Genomic DNA, 26,342 nt, shown 5'->3' with positions numbered 1-26,342 from the left:
TTGAGTTAAATCTCGGTTATTATCTAAAAAGGCTGACTGGTCTAGTTTTGTAATATTTTATATATTTCTTTTAAAAAATTAAAGCTGAACTCTGGAGTTGTAGCACATGTCTTTGGGAGGCGGAGGCAGATAAGACTCTCTATGAGTTCAAGGCCAGCCTGGTCTACATAGAGTTCCAGGACAGCCAGGGCTACATAGAGGGATTCTTTCTCAAATAAGTAAGTATATAGATAGATATGTATTTATTTTCTATGTATGTGTGTGCTAACTTATCTGTATGTGCACATGTGTGCAGATGCCTGTGGAACCTGTAAGAGCCAGTTGGCTACCCTGGAACTATCTGTACCATTTGTGAGGCAACACTTGATGTCGGTGCTGAGATGTGAGCCACTGAGACATCTCTCCAGCTGTCCTTCTTTATGCAAAATGCACAGAAAAAGCTCCTTGCAAACCACTAGCCTATGCCCCCTAAATTAATTTATTGTGTGCATACAGTTTCGTGTGTGTGTGCGCACATGTGCGTGTGCCACAGATTAACCTTGCGTGTTGCTTATCTGTCTGTTTTTTGGACACTGGGTCTCCTGTTGAAACTAAGATCACTGAGAAGGCTGTGCTAGGAAACCCGTGAACTCCTGTCTCTGTCGACAGCTCCCAGCTCTAGATTACAGACAGACGCCACCATCCTCCTTATGTCAACACGTCCGGCCTTTTACATGGGTGTGGGGGATCCAGCTCAGGCTCTCACGCTTGCATTGTATGTGCTGTGCTGACTGCGCCCTCTCCCTGGTCTCTGCAGGACACCTTCAACAGCTCCCAGAATAGTGCTCGGGGTGGCTGTTTTAAGAGGTGTCAGTATAGAGGAGATGGGAGAACACTAGGAAGGCTAAGGTTTTTAGTTCCAACTTTTATGATTTTGAGCAAATCACTTACTTTATACTACAGCTTTCTCATTTGTAGACATATGAAGTCATACTGCAGTGAATTACGATTCTCTTTTGGTTTATGGTAAGTTCTCTTGGAAGGTATACACCCGAGACACGTCAAAATTTCCAGAGTGTGGCAGAATGTTGAAGCACTGAAGGAAAGGGTCACATCCTAAAGAAGACAGGTGACGGAGGCTCTTCATGTGGGTGTGCAAGTTATGCCATTTCTTCCTAGACAGAAATTTCCTAAGAGAGACACCTGAGTCTGCACTTAGCCTCGTAACCCAGTGCTGCAGTGTGTTTTCTCCAGGAAGAGACAGAATACAGTGAAAGGCACAGTTCTGTTAGGATTGTCTTTGGCCCTCACAGAGACTTCAGCTGCCTGCTGATTACTTACTGCATACCCTTGATATGTCTTGCAAGTCCATAAATACTCATGCTTCCCACAGAAAAGACCTTTCTTAGGGCCCAGGACAATGTGCTTCACTGTTTTGTCCTGAGAGTTTCCTACCGCTAAGCTGGCCTAAGGACATCAGGCTATCAACTCACTGTCAAGTCCATGCTAAGAGGGTTTATATTTAGAATGTTTCAGAACCTCAGATCCTTCATGATGATGACATGGGATAAAGCAACACTGAATAGCTAATGGAATATATAAGATGGTTTACAATCAAATCCATTTGTTAGTCAAGTTAGATAGGTGTTCTTTGTTTGACAATTAATTAAAAAGACCTTGTAAATAAAAAACACCACTTGGCAAAATTTTATAAAAGATTGTTTACCTCTTTTCCTGATACAATAACATGGTTGGAGAGATTGCTCAGCAGTTAAGAGCACTGGTTGCTCTTCTAGAGGATTTAAGTTCAATTCCCAGCACACACAAGGCAGCTCACACCTGTCTGTAACTCTAGTTCCAGGGTTTCTGGCTCTCTCACAGAGACATACAAGCAGGCAAAAATATCAATGAACATAAAATAAAAATATATATTTGGAGAACATAATATATTACATATATTACAAAAATATAAAAAATTTAAAAGAAACAAAAATTTGGTCCCACTATAAAAGATGATTTGATCATAAAACAAATTATGATTTGATGCATTTGTTTCCACATTTGGCTCTTGCTCTGTGTATATACATGTGTGTTTTCATATGTGCACACTCAATTTTATATACCAATAATTATTTTCTAAATATAAACACTTTACCCTTTAATATTATATATAAACATTTTCCTATGCCATTAAATAGTTTTATTGTTTTGTAGGAAGGGTCCTCTTATGTTGTTAGGATGGCCTTGAACTCATGATCCTCCTGCTTTAGTCTCCCAAGTTCTGGGACTGTGTGATAAGATCAGCCTACCCCCAGCTCTAAGTCATTTCATACTGTGCTACATGGTGTCTTTTTAAAAGCTGTACACTGCCCTGAGATACTCCATTTTACAAGCCATGCTAAACTCGATGTTGAGTGAGAAACAGAGGCAGGGGACAGACAGTTGAGAACTCTACACTGTCCAGTGGGTTTCAGGCTCATTTTGAAGCCCCCGCACTGCTGAAATGGCCTATTCGAATCGCCTGTGTGCTCATCTGACTATTTGGTAGTAATTCTGTACTTTGTTTCTACATCCTCTACGGGTTTGCACTTTGCCTAGGCAGCTCAACTCTGACCACATGTCTTGACTCTGTAGACTAATAAAGATTTTTATGCAACTCCGTGGAAATCCTCTTTTCATCTCTATCAGCTTTCTTCAAGAAGGCCTTTGGGAAATTCCTTGAACTCTTCTGTGGCCTCTTATAGCCATTCACACACACACACACAGACACACACACACACACACACACAGAGAGAGAGAGAGAGAGAGAGAGAGAGAGAGAGAGAGAGAATTATGATCTAAGAGTTCAATGGTAATAGGTATGATCAAAATAAGGAACCTGTGTGTCCCCAAAGGTCAGCTACTGAGAAAAATCAGGACTACCAACCAATTGTGACTGACAAAACTGATACAGCTTGTGAATTTATCGTTAGCCCACAACTTTCGACACTGTAGAAAGTTACAATCATGTGTGTTTCTGCTCAGGATAGTGCCACTACATTTAGTTCCTAATATGTATGTTCCCAGAAGACTTTTTAGAAGGGAAACGACACTATACAAGAATTTTAAAAAACAAGGCCTTAATATCTAATTCCTAGAAGATTTGAGTCAACTTATAAGCGATTAGCATTGCGAAATATTACCTGTGTTGCATAAGCCAGCAAACAGTGGGCATTCTATTCTTTATACTACCAACCAGTAAGACATGACATGACATTTTAATTTGATTACAGGCAAGGTTCAGCATCTTTCTTGTTTTAATAGTCATGTACATTTTTACATGGGTAGAATTTCTTAACCTTTGCTCATTTATCAAGGATTTTTCAATGTCTGCAGTATCTACTTATTGAACTCTTTTGATGTTAGAGTTAAAATTTCATTTTAAAATTATTTTTGATGTATAAATATTTAAACTATATTAAGATCAAGTAATCATGTATTTTCATTGCAATTCTAATTGGAGAATTCCCTCATTTCAAAGTAGGTAACTATGGGGGGTGTCTAACCCAAGGCCCGGGGCTATATGTGGTCAAGGACAGCTGTGAATGGCCCCCCAAAAGTCAAAAATTTACTCCAAATGGCATCAGAATTTTTTTTTCAGTTTTCTTTTTTAACTTGAATACACTAGGCACCCTCCACCAATGAACTACATTCCCAGGCCTGTTTTTACTTCTGATTGTCAGACATGGTACTCTAAATGCCCAGACTGTCTCTGAACTCATTCCATGGCCTAGGAAGGCCCTGAACCTACTATGTCCTTGTCTCAGTATCTCTAATTCTAAGTCATTGGGTTTACCTTTGTCTGAGAAATTTTATGTGACTGCAGGTATATTGGTATAAACAGTCATATAAACAAAGCATTTACTGATAAGTCATAAACTTTTATTTTAAAACAATTCCTTGTTATACATATAATTCTCACCACTTATTAAAGACAAAAATTTGCATACTAATTAGATGCATGTGTCTGTTTATTTTTTATATTAAGAACTACATTTTGGGACTAGAGATGGATCCAAGGTTAAGAGCACTTGTTGCTCTTGAACAGATGGGTTCAGTTCCCATCACCCCCTTGGTGGCTCATAACCATCTGCAACTCCAGTTCCAGAGGATCTGGTGCCCTCTTCTGACCATTGCAGGTACTAGGCATACACACAGTACACATATATACATATACATACAGACAGGCAAAACACGCATTTAATAGGGCAAATACATTTTTTTTGTTATTTTGGTTTTTTTTGTTTGTTTTTTGAGACAGAGTTTCTCTGTAGCTTTGGAGCCTGTACTGGAACTAATTCTTGTAGACCAGGCTGGCCTCAAACTCAAAGACATTCACTTGCCTTTGCCTCCTGAGTGCTGGTATTAAAGGCATGCACCACCACCACTTGGCTAAAATAAATCATTTTTTAAAAGAAGAATAAAAACTGAATATTTGATACTGTCAGTCATACATCTTCAACATTTCCAGAGTTGATTGCTATTTTAATTTTTTAATTACCAGTGGCTGAGAACTCTGCTCCATATAAATACATAATATAAAATTGTAGAAGTATGATTAGGGCCATTTTAGGAAGCTGGAATCCTATCCCAATCCCAAGTCAAAATTCACTTAACTATTTTGTAAGAAAGACAAATTAGAAAGTCATGTAGGAATGTTAAAAATTAAACATTCTAAAATAATTTGGTATAAAGATACATTAACCTGATATTTATATGCTGAGGATGGTGGGAAACTGTCATGTCTTTTTTTCTGTCTATCCACTATATTTCTTTTAGGAATGAAACTTTGTATTATAGTAGGAACACTAATTTGGAACACACAACAGTGTCAAATATGAGCACAAATGTTTCGGGCGGCATTTATTTGGTGTCATGCAGACATGAGAAGTGCAAAGTGTCCAAGTCAAACCAAGGCTGCAGTTTCGTTGTGAGAAGCAGCATGGGTGTATGCCCCAGACACACCTCAGCTTTACTCAAATTCATTACATGGTTGATTCTGAGTTAATTTTTGGTCACTGCATATTCAAAAGCCTTGTACTATTGACAATTCTTTAAAAATCCCTGGTGTAGTTATACGCCCCTATAGTGGGTAACAACCTTGTCAAGAAATTGTGAATTAGAGAATTAGAATACTCACCACAGTATAGCTGTCTTCCCTGGACTGTGGGCTGGGGCAGGGCATTCATATATTCACATATTATACAAGTAACAGTATAGAATCTGGCAGGTATTTTCCATCAATATTTGCTGAAACGTGCCAAGAACTAACCCCATAATAAGAGCGAGTGGTTAAAGTGTGTGTGTGGTATATGAAGAAGGCATTATGTCCATCTGAGCACTTCAGTAGCCACCAAAACAAACTACAGGGCAGACCTTATGGCCTGCAGAGTCATTGGAACAGCTTGGAGAATTAATCATTATTTCACAAACGTGAGGAGAATTCAAGTCCAGGAAACCCACAATTCAAGACCAAGTAATACTGAAGACTTCAAAATAGAGCTGTCCAGTGTGATCTATAAAACAGGATACACTTCATAGGAACCAAGAAACAGCTGTTTCCCCATTTCAGTTTTAAAAGGGGAAATAGGCTATGGGGCTCAAGGGTATACCCTAAGCACACGGAGGAAATTTATTTGCTTAGAGAAATGTGACATGGAGCTGGCAAAAGGCTTGGTTTGTAAGAGATAATATCCTGGTGGGTGAAATTAAGAGGATAAGAAGGATACACAGAGTCACTTCAGTGCTGTGATTAATGGGAAAGGAAACACCAATAAACACTGGAGAAAGAGAATGAAAAAGTAAGGTGGAAACTAAAGAGAAACGTATGTACTCAAGGGAAGCCACCAGCTATAAGAACCAAGTATCGCTTACAGTAATAATGACTTTAGTTAAACAAATTTCAGGTGAAGATGACACTGATTTAGACAGAAGAAACCGAGACCCCTGTCAACAGTAGCAGCATGAATATTGACTTTCTCGGTGAGTAAAAGGGATTTTTACAGCATTAAAACTATCTGTAAAATACATTAAGATTCCATGGGAGAATTTTAGACTACTACAATACACTTAGAAACAGGCAAAAGACAAAGAAGTAGGTTTAAAATTTCCATTTAAAATTTCATGTTTAAATTTAACCAATTAAGCATTGTTGAGTTGAAAAGATTATACATTTTGTATGATCCACCATATTCTCTCAAGTGACAGTTAGCAGCCAGCATTCTTTAGCATTTCTTAAAAGCATACAATCATTATAATTTGGGGAAAATGATCTAATTCTTTCTTTAAAATATTAAAGTTAATGTTGGTTTGTTCAACTCTGTATTTCCCATCTCCTTCCTATGACTTAGGATGAAAGTATTCATTGTGGTCATATGGATACGGGTTCATTCATCCCTCAGATATTTAATGGGCACCTGTTACATACCTGGCACCCTGGTTCTTACTCTGAGAAACTGTCACTAAAGTGGGAAAGAAGGGAGTGTGCAAACAGTTAAAATGTGCTGCTAGATCACTGCGATGGAGAATAAACATAGGCTGGCAGAAGTTGGGGGCTGGGTCACTAAAACGAAGCACCGAGAGTTATCTAAGTTGGAGGAACTGTGTGCATTCTGTTCATTGAAATCCACATCTCTATGCAGAAGGAAAGGTACTTTATTGTGTGATGATTTAAAAATGAAAAATACAGTGTAGGTAGGAGATGCCTATGAGCAGAAGTTTGATGTCAACAAGGGCATCTTCACATGATGAAAAACGACAGCAATGGAAGAACTGCTGCCAGATGGAGCAACATTGCCTGAACCTGAAAACACTGCCCAGTGCAAGCAGCAGAAATGAAGTGTGTCCTGTATGATGGGATTCGTAGGCAAGTACAGTAGGCAACATTAACTTCTGATGCCAGGTGACTTCGGGGTGGGAGGACAGGATGGGATTGACTGGGAAGGATCATGGGAAATTGTCAAGAACGATGGGGTGTGAAGAAATGCAGTTTTGGTCAAATCTGTTTGGCTAGCAAACTTATTAAATGTAAATGATATCTCAATCAAAATAAGACCTCACATGTCTTGGCTTATTTCTTACAGCACAGATTCCCGAAAAATGCTTAAGTGGGGGGGGGGGGGAAGAAAACCTCTATATCATGTTTTTAAGATGAATTGGAGTTTCTTTTGGGTTCTTAAGGAAATAACCATAATAACCAGTGAAGCATTTTCCTCAAAGGTAAGTCTTATGGAGATACAATGTGTGAGTAGGCAGCAGTAGACGGCAAGGGAGGCAACAAAGCTAACATTAGGTGGGGCGTGGGGTCTGGAAAGGCATCCAGAAAGCAGTAAGTCTCATTTGGAAGAAGACTCCTGAAGAGATGTGTGGGCATGGACGGGTAGGGCTACCTCACTCAGAACTTAAGCTTGGAGGGCTTGGGGCATGGCCCAGCCTCTGCAGGCAGAGCAAGCATTCACAAAGAAACCTTGGGCTCCCATGGTTTTCTGTCATGGGCAGCAGTCAACCGCACTCTGGGGAGCTCCAAGCAACTTTGAAGGTGAGTCCCTTCTACTGGACAGAAAGGTGAAGGCCAGGTCCAAGCCTTAACCATGGAGGCATGCTATAGGTAAGAGCTTGAAGACAGTCACAACAGAGACAAACATGGTTCTAAAACTGATATAGTCATGCTCCCTACTTAAAAGCAAGTTTGAGTCCCATAAAAAAGCCGAAAGTCAGCCTTTCACAGTGAGGAGTCAAGGCTGCTAAATCTACAGGCCTGAAGACGGTTTTCTTTTTGAGGTTCACCCTCTCACCCTCTGTCCAACTTTCTTTTTCCTTTTCTGCCAACAAGAGCCACAGTTCACAACAAAGGCAATGAAGGAACAGAGTCCATAGAAGTAGATTTCCTTACTAATGATCACAGCCACTTTGGCTCAGGTCGTAAAGCATGGCCTCTTCCTCGGACTAGCAGCTGGGCGGTAGGTGTACAAAGGCGAGTGTGGTTTTTCACTATTGTTTTAGTACACAGAAGAACACATATTGTCACATTTTAGAGAACATGAACTAGTTCGCCATCTCCTAAGTCAGGTGGCACCACCATCTCCAGGAAGGAAAGCAGGTGAGACCACAGCAATGACCTCACTAGCTACTGAAGTGGTTCCAAGGCTTCAGCAGATGGGTGCAAGGCTTCTCTCTGCAGACTGTAGCACAGGCACAAATAAATCTTCCCAGGAACATTTTGCCTTACTTTTCAGTTATTTTAACTTAGTGATTAGAACTTAGTGGAAAAGGTTAACATGACCTTTTACATCATAGACTCCACGTGGTGATTGCTTTTAACATAGAGAAGCATTCCCTAGCACCGCTTTCTGAGTTGTACATCAAGCCCCAGGGCTAGAGTTTATTTATATTGGCTACTTTATACCTTCTCACTCACCCCTCCAGTTTCCCCGACTTCCATGCCAAAAAACAGACACAGAGTTTTTCCTTTTTATAATTTACTATGTTGAACATACATCCAAGTCAGGATGTCCCTTTCATCCACAGGAAGAGTCTGGGGCCACCTGACTCACTGACAGGACAAGTACAAAAATAGAAAAGGCAACCTGGCTAAAAGGAGAGACCAGTGGAAACTTTGAAGGCAGCACACATCTAAGAAGCTATGTCATATGAAATTAATTCTGAAGTCAGCGATTAGAGTCAGGTTACAGTCCAACCATAATTCTGCTGCTAATTACTCAACCCATTACAACACTTATTTCATTGAGAGACACTCAGCCATGACTTCTAACGGTGGGCTGGGGCAGAAGGAAGGAAGGAGACAGCCAGATAAATGGCAACTCTTTCCTTTTACAAATAGACATGCCTAACAGGCTCCTAGCTGAAATGATTATTTCTTGCCTAAGTGAGACATACGTGTCACATTCTCCCCTTTCCAGCAAAACAAGACACCTCGGACCACAGCTCTTTAGTAAATCACTAAAGATTACTGAAGAAATCATTTGGTTTATGCTAACATAAGAAGCACCGAGACTGAGATGTCTACAAAGCAGTCAGTCTCCTTACAAGAAAGAGGAAGGGGTAAGTGGGGTGGTTTGAACAGGCCAGCTTTATGTATTCTGGACTCCTAAAGACTTCAAGGTTCAGAGAAACACTAAGAATGAATGGCAATGCCAGAGGAGAGCTGGGGAAAGAATGCCAGTACCACGAACAGGGGCAGTTATACATGTGGGGAATGGGTTAGGACAACATGAGGTGACAGCCCGACAGCTTGAGAGTCACACACATCTGAGCATTCTAAAGCATCAGCATCAGGACAAAGAAGAATACGGGAGGACCATCACCTCATGGCTGCTCTACAGCAGACACCACCCCAAGGGCTGTTTGTCCACTATCTCGGATGCTGTCCTCTCCCTTCCTGCACAGGTCCTAGGTGGCCCCTTACCACCTGGAGGTGTATCCCCTACTACTATTACTACTTGCACTTGCGCAACAACATTGAGAGGTGGGTTCTGTGGGAAGAGACCCATTCTATGACTGGTTTGTTGTGATGTTTCATCATGAGACTGCTGAGGTCAAGGTCAGCAGTAGTGACCTGGGGGTCACTGGAAATGCCTGAGCTTCCCTGGCATTCTCTACCATTTTCATTTCTATCCCCCAACTTATTCACTTCAAAGAAAAAGAAGGGGAACAGTGATGCCTGACACTGAACTGTACAACTTAATGGTCAGAAACCAGACTTGTCACATGCAATCAAATCATCATAGTTGAGAAATCAGTTTTCATTCCAAGTTCTAATTTTATTGTTGGAGCTGAGAATTCTCTCACCTTGCAACTTTTATTTTGGAAAATCTCCAAAGCACACTTTTGGTCATATCTGAGTAATTGAAACATGAAAAAAATTCAATGTTTCGGCCACATTAAATTCTAACCAGATGCTCTTAAAGTTTTTGCATGTACACATCACCTTTTGCTCTAGCAGAGAGTGGTGGAAGTGTGTCCACCAGACTAGAAATACAGTACTCTTAAGAGGCACCATAAGCCACTGACATAGTACCTCTCCAAAGAGGAAGGAAAGGAGGATGCCATTGGCCTCTCTAGTTCTCCCTTTCTCCTCAGAATATGGGGAATCCAAGTACAATCACATTAACACTAAATGCCTTCTAAATGTCAGGAACAACAATGGGGAGTTGGCAAGGATTCAATCTACCGGAAAGCAGATTCTCATAAGAAATATTGAGACTAGGTTCCCACTCGAATGACTAGAGCACCAGTGGCAGTGTTTTCCTTTTCCTTCTGCTAACAGGAAGCACGGAGAGAAAAGGCTCGGGTGTTTAAGGAAAAAGCAGCGCACCTGCAGAGTAGGCGCCCTCACCAATGGAGATGCATTCCCAATCATCAGGTACTCTCAGCACTTGGGAGCTGGAAGAGGCAGGAGAGCTGAGAGTTAGTCCATGTGTGCTGCTCTATGAACTTGAGGCCAGTCTGGGATACATGAGATTCGGTCTCAAACAATCCTTTCTTGCACATAATGCTTCTGTCAAATCCACCATCTGTTGGCTTATAAAATGCCTTATCTATCATGATGGTATTCCACACAGTATCGCTTCTGTTCAAGAACTCACTTCACAGCCAAGTAAGTGTGACAGTGGGCCCACAATCAAGGAATCCACCAGCCTTACTGTGTTCCCAACCATTCTGAAGCAGTTTGCATGACAGAAAGATTGAATGCCCTTTTGAAGACACAACAACAGTACTAATTAGCTGGCAGCAGTCTGGAGGGATGGAACAGGGTTCTCCAGAGGGTGGTATATGCTTTGAATCAGTGTCTAGTGTATTGTACTGTTTCTCCTATAGTCAGGATCCACGGGTCCAGGAATCAAGGAGTGGAAAAGGGAATAATTCTACTCACTATCACTCCTAGTAACCCACTAGGAAGAATTTTGCTTCCTGTTCCTGTAACCTTAAGTTCTGCTGGTCTAGAAGTTTGGTTCCAGAAGGGGAACACTCCTACCAGGAGCCACAACAAACATTCCATGAAACTGGAAGCTCAGACTTCCTCTTGGCCACTTTGAGCTTCTGATGCCCTTAAGATAATAGGTTAAGTCATGAATAATAGTGTTAGGAGGGTGATTGATCCAGATTATGAAGGGGAAATTGGATTGCTTCTCCACAATGGAGATAAGGATTATGTCTGGAGTGCAGGAGATCCTTTGGGGGCAACCTTGGGTGCTACCATATCCTGTGATTAAGGTCAATGGGAAACTACATCTAATCCAGGCAGGGTGACAAAGAATACAGGCCCTTCAGGAAAGAAGATATGGCTCACTCCTCCAGGAAAAGAACCAAGACCTGATGAGGTACTTACAGGAAATGGGCAGTAGAGGAAGGCAGTTATAAATACCAGCTAAGGCCATGTGACCAATTATAGATCTGAGGATTAGAATTGATAGGAGTGTTTCTGCCATATTTTGTTAGGAATGTATTTATAAAGATATTGTGTTTTCATTCCTGAATTTTTTATCACATAATGTAACATAAATTAATACCATTAATTATTAATTAATTTTAATAATAATTAATTTCTAATTAATAAATTTAATTAGAAATTAAATTTAATTTCTAAGATATCAAAAAAAGTCCCTCAAGGGACATTGCCACCTATTCTAAAACTTACAGTGCATTTGCAGTTGTACAAAGGAGAGTTGCACTGCATTGTGTGTATTATGACCTGCTTAACTATATAATGGGTTTGCAATTGTATGCGGGATAGTTATATCATGTTAGGAGTAACTTTTTCCTGGTTATTGTTTTTAATTGGAAATTAACCATAACATAAGGAGATATGATTCTGTGTCAAATTGTCAAGGTGTGGACTTGTGATAGCTATTCTTGATTGTCAACTTGACTACATCTAGAATTAACTAAAACCCAAGCAGCTGGGTACACCTGTGAGGGATTTTTCTTAATTAAATAATTTGAACTGGGAAGACCCACTTTTAATCTGGCTCTTTTGAGGTGGGAGACCCACCTTTAATCTGGGCCACACCTTTTGGTGTTAAAGGACATGGGAGAAGGAAGCCTTTGCTCTTGGCCCTATTCCCTCACTCTCTCTGGCGAATTCATTCCTTTGCTGACATTAGAGTCTACCTGTTTGGGATTCTGGTGTATAATCAAGACCAGATGAGATATCCAGGCTCATGGACTTTACCACTGAGTTTTTTGACTTTCTGTTGATAGACAACCATCATTGGTCTAGCTGGACCACAGCACATAAGCCACTCTAAAAAATTCTCTCTCTCTCTTTCTCTGTCTCTGTCTCTCTCTTTCTCTGTCTCTGTCTCTCTCTCTCCATTCTGTAAGTTCAGTACTTCTAGAGAACCCCGATGAATACACTCACCTTGCCAGACTTTTAGCTCTCCTACCGTATAATGTTTTTATTCAAATGTTCTAATCCCATCACCCTGTATGTACTGCTCTCTCATTTACTTTGTGCTGATTCTTTTAAAAACTAGTCAGTAGCAAAGACTGAGACAGGATCCTAGCCAGGGTGGGGAAAGACTCAGCCTCCACCTGCCTTAGACTAATTACCAAGAGCACCTGCTGTCTCAGGCTTGCCAGCTGGGTTGGGTCTTGGTGCACACTTTTTGAAAAAAACAATTGCTTGGCTGAGCTGCTTTCACTTTGTACAACAGCGAGGTTCTCAATCCTACCAGGAGCTACAGGCTCCCACGACTTGGCTTCCATTTATTCCTTCCAATTACTACTTTCTGATCTGTGCCCTAATGTCTTTCAGTCACATTACCCTCCTTTGTTACCTCAGGGCCTTACAGTTCTGCCTGGAAGGATCTCCCTTCTTAGCTTTTATATAACATTAGTCTAATAACTGTTCCTTCCTTGGAAAGGTCCCAGGCAACTGAAGCACTCATGTCCCTTCCTTGACTTTCTTTTTTATCATAGCACTATCACTAATTATCTGATTACTGGTAACTTTATTTTTTTGAGACAGTCTCTGGCAGCCCCGTCTAGTCTTGAACTGGCTGTGTTGCTAAGGATGATCTTGAACTTCTGATCCTTCTCATGAATCCTGGGATTAGAGTATACCACCACACCCAGTATATATGCCATTCAAGGTTTACCCCAGGGCCTCTTGCATGTTAAATAAGCACTCTACCAAGTGAGCTACAGTTCACAGCCCAGTTACTTTATTTCATTCCTTTTACAGATTTCAAATTCTAAAATGGCAAGGAACGATACTGTCTACTTAAAACATATTTTTTTTTACTATTCAGGACAGTGTTTAAACACAATAAATAACTATTGAATAGATGATGAATATAACTGCAAATAATAAAGTTAGAAGACAAAGAACATCTTTTTATTGTTTCGACTACCATAAATACTATTATACTACTGTAAACTTTGCACTTCTATGAGAGTTTGTTCTTGGATTCATTTTAACTAGGACCACCCTGACTGACTTGTGACGCTCAGAGAATGCAGACCTAATGTATGGCTACAATTAAAGCATTTCAAAAGGACTGATTTAAAAGATCAGGTTTGGCATACAATACGTTCTGAATGGGGATGGGGCAGTGCTTTCTTATTTAAAGACATTTGTGGTTGAAAGAAAGTTGCTATTATGTGTGTGGCTTGGTGTTCCTGAACTTGGAGAAAATTATAAAGAACCTTAGAGTCCAGCACCAGAATACCAAGAATAGGGAGCACAATCGACTCCTGAGAGTCTTGTGAGGTCGCTCTATGGAAACACCCTAGTTCTGTCATTTGGCTCTGCCTTGGGTTGCCATCTCATGCAGCTGCCTGTAAGATCTGTGGTACCCTGATGCCAGGTCTGCCTCTCAATCCTGCCCAGTTGCTAAAACACAAGATTCTGGTTTGGGCCCAGTGAAACCAAACCTAGCAGGTTACCAGGAACCCAGCCACCAGGTCTAGAATCATTTAGGTGTTCACTGGAGGGGTCTCTAGAGTGAGCCACGAGGACTTGTATTGATGAAAAGCAGCTTTTCTCCAGTAACCTGCTGATGTGCTCAGTCCTTAGCATGAGATTCTCTCCTTGATTACCTCAGTGTATGTGATTTCAGTGGCTGCTTGGAATCAGCTCACAGTTCAGACTACCTGGAGCAAAGCTACTATCATTCCTAGCCCAGAGTCCCCTTGTGGTGTTGAAATATCCCACTTGTATGGAATGTCACTGGTCTTCCTGCTTGGGACAGTCTCACCAACTCCTTGTTTCGTCAGGGGTTTGGCCTCTAAGCCTTCAATACCCTTCAGTACAGATTCCTAAGCCTTCAAGGGTTGCCGTGAAGAGGCTCTTACACAAGCGTCTGCTTAGGGCCTGCCACCAAACACAGGACCCCTAGTGGCATTAGAGATGGTTCTACAGTTTTTGTGAGTAAAGCAAAAGGCTCGAATTAGATGAAGTACAAGTGTCTTTTCAGGGGAAACATTCCAGAGTCCCAGAAAAAGTTCTTGAGGTTTCAATCTTATGTTTCCCCCCACCCCCCATCCTAGTTCCCTGACCGACTTCCTGCAAAAAATGCCTCTGGTGGCTCTCTACTGTGTACACAATATAGGAGTCTTCATACATCTAAAAGAGCCTTAGTCATCCAAGCCCAGACAAAGATTCTACTTTACCCGATCTGGCCTGGTCTTTGAGGCAAAGAGCAATTTTCTCTTGCTGAAACCATCCATCCCATGAAGCCTTGGAGACCTCCACCTCCAAAGGTGTGCTCTTCAGCTTCCACACTGAAAAGCACAGCCCCATCAAAACCTGGAATTTGCATAACTGCCCCATCATTAGATGGAGTTCACAACGGGAGGACAACTTTTTATTTTGTCTTTATAGTGCCAATAACCAGCACAATTTCTTACAATGTGTTATTAGAAGTCAGAAAGTCTCTATTAAGTGAATTAAACAGATGGTTATTGATATGCTTACCTGTCTTTATGGTCATTGGAATCAATGGGAGTTAAGGTAAGTGTCTTAGAGTTTCTACTGCTCTGAAGAGACACCATGACCACAACAACTCTTATTTTTATAAGAGTTGAAAGACATTTAATTGGGTGGCTTACATTATCACCACAGTGTGACATGTTGTGTATACAGCAGACATGATGTCGGAGAAGGAGCTGAGAGTCTTACATCTTATAGTCAACAGGAAGTGGTCTGAGGGTTACACTTTCTGAGCAAAGCTTGAGCATAGGAGAAAGCCCACACCCACAGTGACATACTTTCTCCAATAAGGCCACACCTATCCCAACAAGGCCATAGCTCCTAATAGTGCCCTTCCTATAGCTTATGGGGGCCAATTACATTCAAACTACTAAAGCAATGTTTGATCTGAAAATTTTTATCTGGCTCAACTCTTTATAATATGTGTAATTAAGAAGGAAAATAAGATTATCAAGAGGTAACATTTTAAAAGGCCAAGAAAGACAACTCACGTACTTTTGTATTCAGATGCTGGTTCACTCTCAACAGCTTCTGGAATTGTCTCTTCCCACCCCCTTCCCCTCTAGTTTTCAAAGGCCCAAGGCCCATTGGAAGGCCACGGAGGGGTGGCAGCTATGACAAGAGAAGGGCATTGCATAATGACACCAAAATAGGCCACTTGATGAATGTCTCAGAGCTGAAGCAGCTGCCACCTGGCATCTTGGCATTCTAGAAGTAAATGATGAGATTGCCCCTGGAAACCTGAGAGTGCAGGTTACTGGCAACAACAATTTTCAGAGGTCAAGTACACATCTTGCTCATCAAACAAACAAACAAAAACAAAAAACAATCCCCCAAACCTAAACAAAAACTAGCCAAACAGACAGAAACTAGAAAACAAGAACTTAGCCTCCTACTATCACCATCCACACTAGAAAGATGTGAAGCCTAAGATATTCATCATTTCAAAGCACTATCTCAAGTGCATCCTGAAGGACCAGAGACTCGCTTGTTTTAGCAGACTTGTTTTTTTGGTGATACTCTGGATACTGTGTGGCTTAGCCACATCTTCACTTTCACATCTGTCTTTGATCCTACTCTTACAGAACAATAAGAAGAGGGTCATAAATGAAATTTAAATCTGCAACTTTTGATGGTAATAAATTGTCTGCTAGAAAAGTTTAAAATGGTATAGTCGTCTTATTCCCAATTTCTTAGGACACTGAGATGCTATTCAATCACCTTTTATCAGTGCTAGGGATAGAACCCAGACACTGGGACATAGTGGACAAGTGCTATCTATGCCCCTGGATCACATGCCCTGTCCTGAGAAGCGACCCAAAGCTTTCTACCCTGGAATTGGCACCCCACCATTTGTTTACCCACTGATTCTCTCTGTGATACGCCATCATTCATTCCTTTGCACTGACTGCTGGGGGCCAGGAAGAAGCAGCATGTTCTCCAGGACCCCTCCCTCTCAGTTTGGTAAAGACAACAATGCTGGCGATTGCATTACCTTGGAACTGAGGGAAACATGAGTAAGGCTTTGGGGGAACAATTAATTACCCTGGAATGAAGAGGGAACGATGGGAAAGATGAGATCTAGGATATGAATTGTGAGAAATTAGGCATTGGAGGTGCAGAAACTGTTTCCAGTGTACTGTGACCTAAGTCTACCAAGAACCCACTTGCCACAATTAACAGAAAATGAATAAAATACTAATTTAAAACTCATTGTACCAGAACTAGCTCCAGACCTTTGTAGTAATGAGCACTTGTACCAGTCTAGCAAAAGAAGCAGAGACATTTTAAATCACTGATTCATAGACTTGAAAAGTGTCAGTACTAAATGGAACTAAGATATCATCATTTTCAGTGCAGAACTACCACAGAAAAGGGGACGAACGCAGAGAATTAATGAAGTCACTTGAAGACTAGAGATACTTTTTCCTTGATTCTCGCTTCCTGGGGTTGACTGGTCACTGTGAGTAGGTAGAAGCACACCTTCTGTTCTGCTGTGTACACGTGAGTGCACCATCCCTTCAGACAGTCGTGAATTAGTCCTGTGCAGATGCTCATTTTCAGCAGCTACTGTGATATGGAGGCTACAGGATAGGGATTAGAGTACCTGTCCTTAGTCTCAAGTTTTGAAACGGAATTAATGGACACATATCAGTTCCATATTTAAACCTGAGATGAAGATTTAGGATTAATTACCACATTTGAGAAGGTATACAAAGTGACCGCTGCTGGCGCTTGGCTGGAGGTTCAGCTGGTACAGTACAGGTGGAAGGAAGAAGAAAGACCCATGAATGGTGACTGGTAACACAGGCGGCTTACATGTGTGGAGCCTGATTCTAAGTTCAGGTTAAAAGGCATCTTTCTGAAGCTCTCTACAGGGAGACTCACTGCTGAGACTGCTCTGCATGCACGAGCGTGTGTGAGCATCATCACTATGTGTCTCCAGAACTCTGTGATCATCTGGGATAGACACTGCTCTAAGGAAACACCACTCTCCACATCTCGCTTTAGTCACCCCATTTTACTTTCTGTTTCTGTGAGTCTGACAATTCTAGACAACTCACAGAAGGACCACCCTAATAGCATTTGTTGATTGGGACATAGCTTACTTCACTGCAAATAAGGTTGTAGCCTGGGCGGGACTCTCCTTTAGTAAGCCGGAGTAATTCTGCATTGTATGTATCTATGACATTGTACTTACTTATCCACCTAGGGAAGACTGGGATTGTATCTGCCTTTTGGATTAAAAAATGTACTCTATTTAATCTAATATGTCAAAGTTTTATAACTTCAACAAACAAATATAAAACTTATTGAGATAAATCATATTTTCTGTTAATTTGTTGAAATTCACTAGACATTTCACAATTACAGTCACCTCAATTTGAATTAGACATAATTAAATGCATCCCATAACATTCATAGAACAAAAAACATTGTTAAGAATATCATTAAGGCTCTTGTGATGACTTGAGTGGGATTAATGGATTAGAAAGAAATCAATGTTAATTTACTGATTTTGGTCATTACACTGTGATCATATGGAAGTATATACTTGTCTTTCAAGATAATCACACTGAAGTAGATAAATCAATTTAGGAAACTATATATATATATATGTATGTATATTTATGCAAAACACACAGAGGTGGCGATGGAAGATGCAAATATAAAATGTTAAAAATTTAGAGAATTAGTATATATATGCTATATATATTTTCTGTAAGTCTGAATTTATTTCAGTGCTATTAATTAAAAATACAGAGAACAGGGGTGGGCAGATGGCTCAGTGAGTAAAGGCATTGAATTTGATCCTTCAAACCTACATGGCAGGAGAAATGGCTTCTCACAAGCTGTCCTCTGACATGCATTCACACACCCACACCATACCGCCCATCCACCCACATCATACATCCCACACCACCTCCACATACCATATATACATACTCTCATACATACGTACACACATACTCTCACATACCACATATACACACACGCACACCTAAAAAAAAACCCAAAGAATATTTTTTTTTAAAGAGGGACTCAACATCCAATTTTGAATTCCCAGTGTAGTGTCTATCATCTGTAAGACATAGGCAGTTACTTAACGGTTGTTGTCTTTGGCTTCTCATTTGAGCATTAGAAACAAGGCTAGAAACAAGGCTCATTTAAAAGGATGCCATGCAGATTAAATAAGATCATGCACAAGTTGAATTTCAGGCAGCTAGCAGGCATGTGAGGTAGCAGATCTGATATCTAATTGGTACTGTAAAGATATTTGTCGAATAAATGAACATGCTCCTCTCCCTAGTCCCCCGCAAAAGTGATACCACCTAGAGAAAATTAAATTGAGCCTTTTAATTTTAGAACTCTAAAATAGAAAGTTCCAGTAACAGCTGAATAATATATAACAATAAAAATCTATTATATTTTGTGTGTTGGGTGTTGCTGCTGAGTTTCCTTAGCAATTTGTCCGCCTGTCTTCTATAACATTAAACGGAATGGGCAGGCATTCAAATTAAAGAACAACACAGCATTAATAATAGTGAGTGACTGCATACAGTGCCTTGGGATATGGCTGTCAAATAAGGGGTCACAGCGTTATTACCCAAATATCAAACAAAGCTGCAGGATACAAAATGAGGGGCAATCTAATGTCTGTCTGGGTGTCTGCTGCTAGTATGCCTGCACTGTTGTTGACGGCTCAGAGTGGATTGAGGCAGCAACATGGCAGAGGAGGGGACAGGCTGTGGCTAGCAGTTTCTCCCCTCACCTAGAATGTGCAAACGAATCTTCAATGACCCAGGAGAAGGTTTCAGAGAGGCCTGCCAACAAGCAGTGTCCTCTAATCTGGAGAGCAGCTGCTGGGCACAGGCATGCAAATACACAAACAGCGGAACACACAGACACGCTTAGAGAGCCTGTACCTGCCTCTGCTTGTCCTCTGTGAGCAGAGGGTCGCCTAAGCTTGCAGACCAGTTTGGCTAGACCCTTTCTTCAGTGGAGGCTGGCAAAGCTGTGGGGTAAGCATTTCGGCAAGGTCGCCTGTCTTCAGAGTATGAAGGACATTGCCCAGCAAGGAAAGAGAACTATATTTAGTGTTTGGGCCCAGTCGGTGCTGGGCTCTCTGCTGCACCCCCTTTGCAGAACTGTCCCTGATCCCTCGTTGCAAATTCTCAGTGACTTTGAAGCTCATAAAACAAAAACTAAGAGGGTGCCCAAAAAGAAAAGAAAACGTTGCTGGGTGCTCGGGCTCCACTCCTGGATTCTGACAGGGATCAGAAGGGAGATCTGCCAGGCCTGACCAGGCACAGGCACCTGCACGGTAAGCTAAGTGTCCTTGTCCTGGTTTGTCAATCAAAGGGTTGGGATGTGTCTGCGTTATCCACCAGTTGGAAACCCTCAAATGCTCTCCAGAAGTAAGATCCCTGAGAAATTATGCAAGGGGAGGGAGGAAGCCTCAGGTATGATTCAGATTTTATGGAGGATGTCTTTCAGTCTAAGATAGGTAAGGCCAATTGCAAAATAGAGGTCCTATTATGGCAGAGTTTTGTTACAGTGTAGGTGATGAAAGAAAATTAAAAGGAAATGTGAAATTGTTGTCCTCCTGAGAGTAAGATAGGTGGTCAAAAGTAAAAAGAGAGGTTTGAGTGCATGACTTTTCTTGTTAGTAGTCATATTTTGTAAATACCAATGACCGACATACAGTTTCAGGATCACTGTGTGATGAAAACGGAGGAGCATCCTGGAGTTTGTAGGTCAGGAGGAATTCCCCTTTCATGAGAGATGACAGAAGAGATGATGTCTAGAGACGGCATCTCCAGATGATGACTAGGATGTATCCTTGTTACTGTATTCACATTTATTCCTGCGATGTCAGGACTTGACTGGGGGCCAGAGAACAAAGTGGGTTTGGAAGTTTTCAAAAATCTCAAGTAATCCTTATTATGACCTTGTACTGCAGCTCACTACACCGAGCAGGACTGGGTATCCACAGGCAAGTGCACGTCAGTGTAAAGAAGTGACTCCAGACTGCTGTAGAGAACACTGTGGCAACTATGCTCAGTGTGCTCAATGGGACCATTATGTAAGGTGTTGGACAGCTAGGAAATTTCGTATATAGACTAGAAGCTCATTTAACAGAGGCCTATGCTCATTTAAGATGCAATCTCTTTTCATAGTAACCAAATGATCACATCTTTTAAAAAAGTGTCAGGAAACATCAGAACAGGTACAATGGAAATGTTGCCAAACTACACCACATATTCCATGGTATATGAGATCTGCACAGGGGAGAATATGGGGTAGTGTAATTATGGCAATGCTCCTATTGCTGCAGATAAAATGCCTTTCTTATGATGACACAGTCCTATCTGTCAGCCTCTTAGAAAGAAATATTCCAAGTAACTAGTTTTATCTGTAGTTTTCAGTTGTTACTTATGAGACATTCCTCATGCTTAGCTTTAAAACAGCTCCAGCAACACGATAGTTTTTGTTGCTGACATATTCCAGAAGCATCAATAATTTTAACATGCTGTTTCCATTTTCTAAAAAACAAATAATAAAACAAGTATGTAGTGTAATTAACACAGATCTTCTCTGAGGTCTCTGACTTTCCTGTGCAATTTCCCAAAATGATGTGAGGTTTGGGTTCTGATTATAGCCAAAGCAAAACCACTAAAAAAAAAAAAATTCTGGGGCAAAGAGAAGCACTGGTTAGGGAGAAAAGGACAGTGATTTATTCTTAGAGTTTAGTATCTACCAAAGTTCATGCATAATTGTCTCTTTCTAAACTCTACTCAACTAGAATTTCAGTCAAGTACTAGCCTCAGGCAGAAGCACTGTAACTAGATATATTTTATCGTGGCTTCAAAATGATGATGTATTTGGAGAGACTGAGAGTGCAACTTGCCAAGAGTTGGGCAGGTCCAAGGATGGGAAAATCCCCAAATAAATGAGCCTTTTATTCTTTCCTTCAGAACAGAGTTCATACTATTCTTTATCTTAGTCTAAAACAAAATTTCATTACCAAGGATGCTTTAGCGTAGCATGATGCAATAAAATGTTTTAAAATGCTTATTTTCTGTAGTCTAGAATTAGTGATTAAAAGCATTTAGTAACTATTCACATTGAACAAAGAATAATGCTGTTTCATTAATGCCAAGGATAACATTTTCATAGTAAATAGTTTGTAACCTCAGTTGTCCGTCCGTCCGTCCATCCATCCATCCATCCATCCATCCACTATTTTGAATGCTTTTGTCCTAGGCCCCATGTGGACTATTAAGGTTACAATAGTCAATGAAACAAATTCTGTGAACATCTTTGTAGAAAAAATTCACTAGTGATTTAAATACTAGTGTACTGTGCATACTGTTTACCATGATTAACTACTTTTGGCTCATTTCTGATTAAAAGAACCAGAAATGTATACCTTTTCTGAAAATGTTATTCAGTATCTATAAGATAAGGAAACAATTCCAGAAACCATCGCAGCATCAAATAATCAAGCTGGAATACACATTTTACACAAATACAAGAAGATCATGAACACAACAGATGCTAGACAGCAGGCTCACTTACTGATAATGTCTGCTTTTTCAGAACCGGGTCAGACAGGAAGTCCTTAAGGAACACTTTAGAGCCAGATTTGTACTATAACTTCTTAGATAACAGGGTTTCCTAGTGAAGATGCTCAAGATGTTTATGCCGGTGTAGAATCGATCACTGTGCCCAAACTGCACTATTGTGCTGCCCTCCTCCCACCCCTGGCTATGGAAACGTTATGGCATCACACTTATGGAATGTTTTGTTTTGTTCAAAGAACTCATATCTGAGCTACTTGATCCTATGCAATATGGGAAATAGATATTATCATATTTTGCTCAGCAGATCACAGACTTGGATTTAGATATTTAAGGGGCTAGTCCCATCACTTTTTCAGTCTGATATAGACCCTCAAAGTAAGGTTTTAAGTGGAAGATTAACAGAAAACTCTAATTTTTGCACATGAGCACCATACCCTGAAGGTACCTACTGGCTGAGGATGGCACTGGTACACTGGAAACCAAGTCAACAGGGAGATATCCAGCACCTCTTACACCATCGCCTTTTGTGTCCCCATCGTCTTGAGACCATAACTTCCCCTGGCTCTTTAGAGTTTTGCTTCCTTCCTAAAGAGGGTACTGCTTTTTCTGTGTAGACGCTGGGTAACTAGGGTGGTTAACTCTCACCTTACCTCTTCTACTACCATATAGACTAAAATGTATTTTGATAAGAATAAGAAATGCTATCGTATCTTTCAGAATTGGGGGAAAAAAACCTGTCACTGACTGGGACAATGACAACAGAGAATGCTAGTTTCAGTTACATGACAAAGCAAATAGATTTAAAGTGGTGGTTACTACCTCCAGTCTAGCAATATAAAACCCTGACACAGCAGATCAGACTCCCCTGTTCTATATCCTGCTTCTGGGGAAAGACAGATGGGTCCTTGTGGAGAACCAACAAAACCCTGTCCATGAGACAGTGCTAAGTGCGTAGACTACACTACAGTGTGTACAGCGGAACGAAGCAGTTGGGGAGTGAATGTGGGTCTCTCTGGTGACATTACAGAGTGGGCTGACCTGCCACTTCTGCTGCTCTGTTAGTTACTTTCCTGGTTTTCACAAATACCTAACAGAAGAAATCTAAGGGAAGGGATTTATTTTGGTCCACAGTTTAAGAAGGAATCAGTCCACTGTGGTGAGACGGCATGGGGATGGGAGGTGGCTGTTCACACTGCCCCTGGGGTGAGGCAGCAGAGGGATGAATGTTCCTGCTCACCCGGTTACCCGCTTTATTTTATGATCAGTCTTGGACTGGAGTCCAGGAGATGGTGTGCTGTCTACATTCTGGGCTGATCTGCCTTCCATAGTGAAACCTCTCTGCCAGAGAAGGAAACACCTTCAGACACATGACCACAGCTACGGACACACAAACACAGACGAGGAGTGCACCGCACCACAATGAGCCAGTGCTACCTGTTAGCTGTGACCAAGTAAAACCACAAGACCTCATCTCCCGGGTTTCTTTTCTTCTCTTTCTTTTTTTGTATTCTTATTTAAAGTTTGCTATAATTTTGGGGATGTTCTGATGAATTTCTCTCCAGTTTACGGGTTGGAATGGAATCCTAGATCATCAAGATGGATCTAGGGGTGTCATGGCTATAACACTGAAACCAGGAGATCATAGCAAATGGAGAAAGTAAAGCTGCTTCTGGGCTTCTCCTCCAAGCTGCTGCAGCTGGCCCAGAAAGGGAAAGAAACAGAGCAGAGCCTGGGCAGCAGCATGAGACTGCCAGGTTGTGCCCGGGGACACCAGTGACACCAGCTGTTCCTCATGTCGCTATCCACATGCAGCTATTTTAAGAAACTTTGCATTTGATCAGGGAGCATGTGGGGTTAAGCCTTATGTTTTCCACTTTGTGTTTCGATCCTAGGCAGGTGCAGTTAATAGTTCAAAATGTAAAACAAAACAAAACAAAAACCTATTTTCTTACAACTAAGACATAAATAACTAATGCTGTGGGAGAAGCATGCAATAAAGATGGGACTTCTGGAGGCTTGGAGGATCATGAGTTCCAAGCCATCCAGAGTAATGTAGTGAAATTAACTAAAATAAAACAAACAAAAGATCGAAACTCTTCTTTAAATCTAATTAAGATTATTTAGAATTTGCTTTAAAGTATTGGTCATTTATAGCATAATATTTGTTTGAATGGGTTTTAGTTATAATATTATAAAATAAATAAAATTATATAAATTTTCTATAAAATATATAAAATTATAATATATAGGATTTACCTAAAAATTCTACAAATTCTATAAACTTTGACTTGAATTAGTATAGTGTATAAATATTTGTGCTAATGCCCATTAAGATATCCCACATTCTATTTCTCATGTGTGGCACATGACTGTTGAGGATGCTATAAGGACAAATGAAGCTGTGCGACAAGACTGAACTGTGTTTCATCATTTGAACTTTTACAGATGGAGACAGTTTATCCTCTGTGAATCACACCGTCCCTAGAGATACAGAGTGCAAAGAAAAGAGGCGAGGCGAGGCAAAACCTTTCAAAAATGTCTTAAGCCCAGTTCTGTAAATTCTTCTAAAATTCAGGTTTCCCTGTCCATGTCCTGTACAAGTGTCCTGTAAAGGCCTGCACCCAAGTTGGTGTGTCTATTCCATCAGTTCAAAGACACATTTGTGTTATTTAGGAGACTGAACAAAAAGGTGTGCTGGAACCTGGTGCTTGGGTCCAACTTGAGAAAAGAAAGGAGGTAGGGTGATCAATGGGGGAGACACAGCCAGGATCGAAGAGTTTCCTGGGAGGTGGGACTGTGTCAGGAAATCCCAAAGTGAGACACTCTGAAAGAAGAGCGATAATAGGACACGATGAAGGCGCAGAGTTTATCTTTGTAACAGACTCATTCATAAGAAAACAGGGCACGCTGTAACACCATATACCAGCAGTCTTCTAGTTCAGGGAGACAGGTGGGTGGGAATTTGGTCAACTGTCTATTTACTGAGCTTCCCGGTTCCTCACACTGGAGGTCTAGGAGCTGATAATGAAACTTGGTAAGCAGTATGATGGCAGGCCCTCCTCCTCACTGACAATAACCCAAACCAGGGCTTCACGTTTATAGAGATGTTCTCTTGCTGCCTTTCATGTAAATGTTTACTAAAGCCAGATATATGCTTAAACAAACTACAGGAAGATAATGCTTGTGTCAAGTGTACAAGTCCTCTGGTTTTCCACTGTTCAAAATCTTGGCAGGTGAGGGGTGTAGGTATCACTCAACAGTATGCTTCAAATTAGGATTTGAAAAGAAAATTATACCTGTGCTTTCCACCCACCTGTGGCATAGAGCAAAAATTTTGTTGTAGTAATGCATCACTGACTGTGACAAAAAAAATTATTCAAAATCATCATCAGAAGTTAAGATCCTGTAGTGATGTAAAACTGCTGTAAAAGCTCCTAAATGCTTACATCAGCTTCTGGTCTATGTCTTGGCAGATGAGCAAGTTTCCAAACCAGCAGAGGTTGATATACAACACAGTGAATATCATTAACTGATATAAATTTTACTAAGTGATGCTCTCAGCCTGACATCAATTACATTGAATGATATTAATGGTCCGATGATGATAATGATTGCACTAAGTGGTATCAGTGGCCTGAATGATACATTGTGATAGTATATTAAGATATGTTAACAGGTTCACAACTATTGGAGAAAAAAACCAAAGACACCAATGGATAGTCTGTAAATTTGGCCAAAATGATCTGTGTGGACAGCAGAGTCTGCCTCTGTAAGACGAGCCACATTTAGGCGTGAGTCCAAAGAAAATCCACACTTTGTAGGGAGTCTTTCTCTCTAACTATGCTTTTATAATAACAAAATTTCCCTATTGCTAAAAGGCATTTTCTTTGGTGAAAGGTAAGGACATAAGATCGTATATGGATTGCGAAACTGAGGGAGGGCAAATGCTGTAGGCACACACCACCTGGAGTTGTTTATTTCTTTGAAGGGGAATAGGTGTGAACAAAACCCTGGGTTTGAAAATTACGTGATTTTGGGAACTAGTCCTCCACCAAGTAAAAACCCACAGGTTATTGAGGATTCCATTCTTGATTGTGTTTATGGGTATGGCTGGAGAGTCAAACAAAAAGTTTTTGGAGGGATGTTTTTGAGGCAAAGACTTCCAGGCTGACCCAGAACACATGATCCTCCTGCTTCAGCCACCTGAGTCCTGGGACTACAGGCATGTACCACCCTGCCAGTTAGAAGGAAGTAAGTGTGTTTGTTGGGCCACAATAGAGTAG

At 40.8% G+C, this 26,342-nt stretch overlaps 1 protein-coding gene across 3 annotated transcripts in view; it reads right to left on the bottom strand.

Moving 5' to 3' along the window:
* Positions 1 to 26,342, bottom strand: part of Cmss1 (cms1 ribosomal small subunit homolog) — a 294,743-nt gene that overhangs the window by 27,922 nt on the left and 240,479 nt on the right. Inside the window, exon 1 of one of the 3 annotated variants that reach the window (XM_085685651.2) lies at positions 19,403 to 19,543. The exons of 1 other annotated variant lie outside the window; for it this stretch is intronic. The gene's annotated coding sequence lies outside the window, so the exon portion shown is untranslated. Of the gene's footprint in view, positions 1 to 19,398; positions 19,544 to 26,342 lie in introns of those variants that run through there. One more of the 3 variants, XM_048422370.3, reaches the window with a different exon arrangement.

This window comes from Myodes glareolus, chromosome 2 (assembly GCF_982192425.1).
Source record: "Myodes glareolus chromosome 2, mMyoGla1.1, whole genome shotgun sequence".
Taxonomy (NCBI): domain Eukaryota; kingdom Metazoa; phylum Chordata; class Mammalia; order Rodentia; family Cricetidae; genus Myodes; species Myodes glareolus.
Note: the sequence above shows the minus strand (reverse complement) of the source record. Positions and strands in the feature narration are given on the sequence as shown.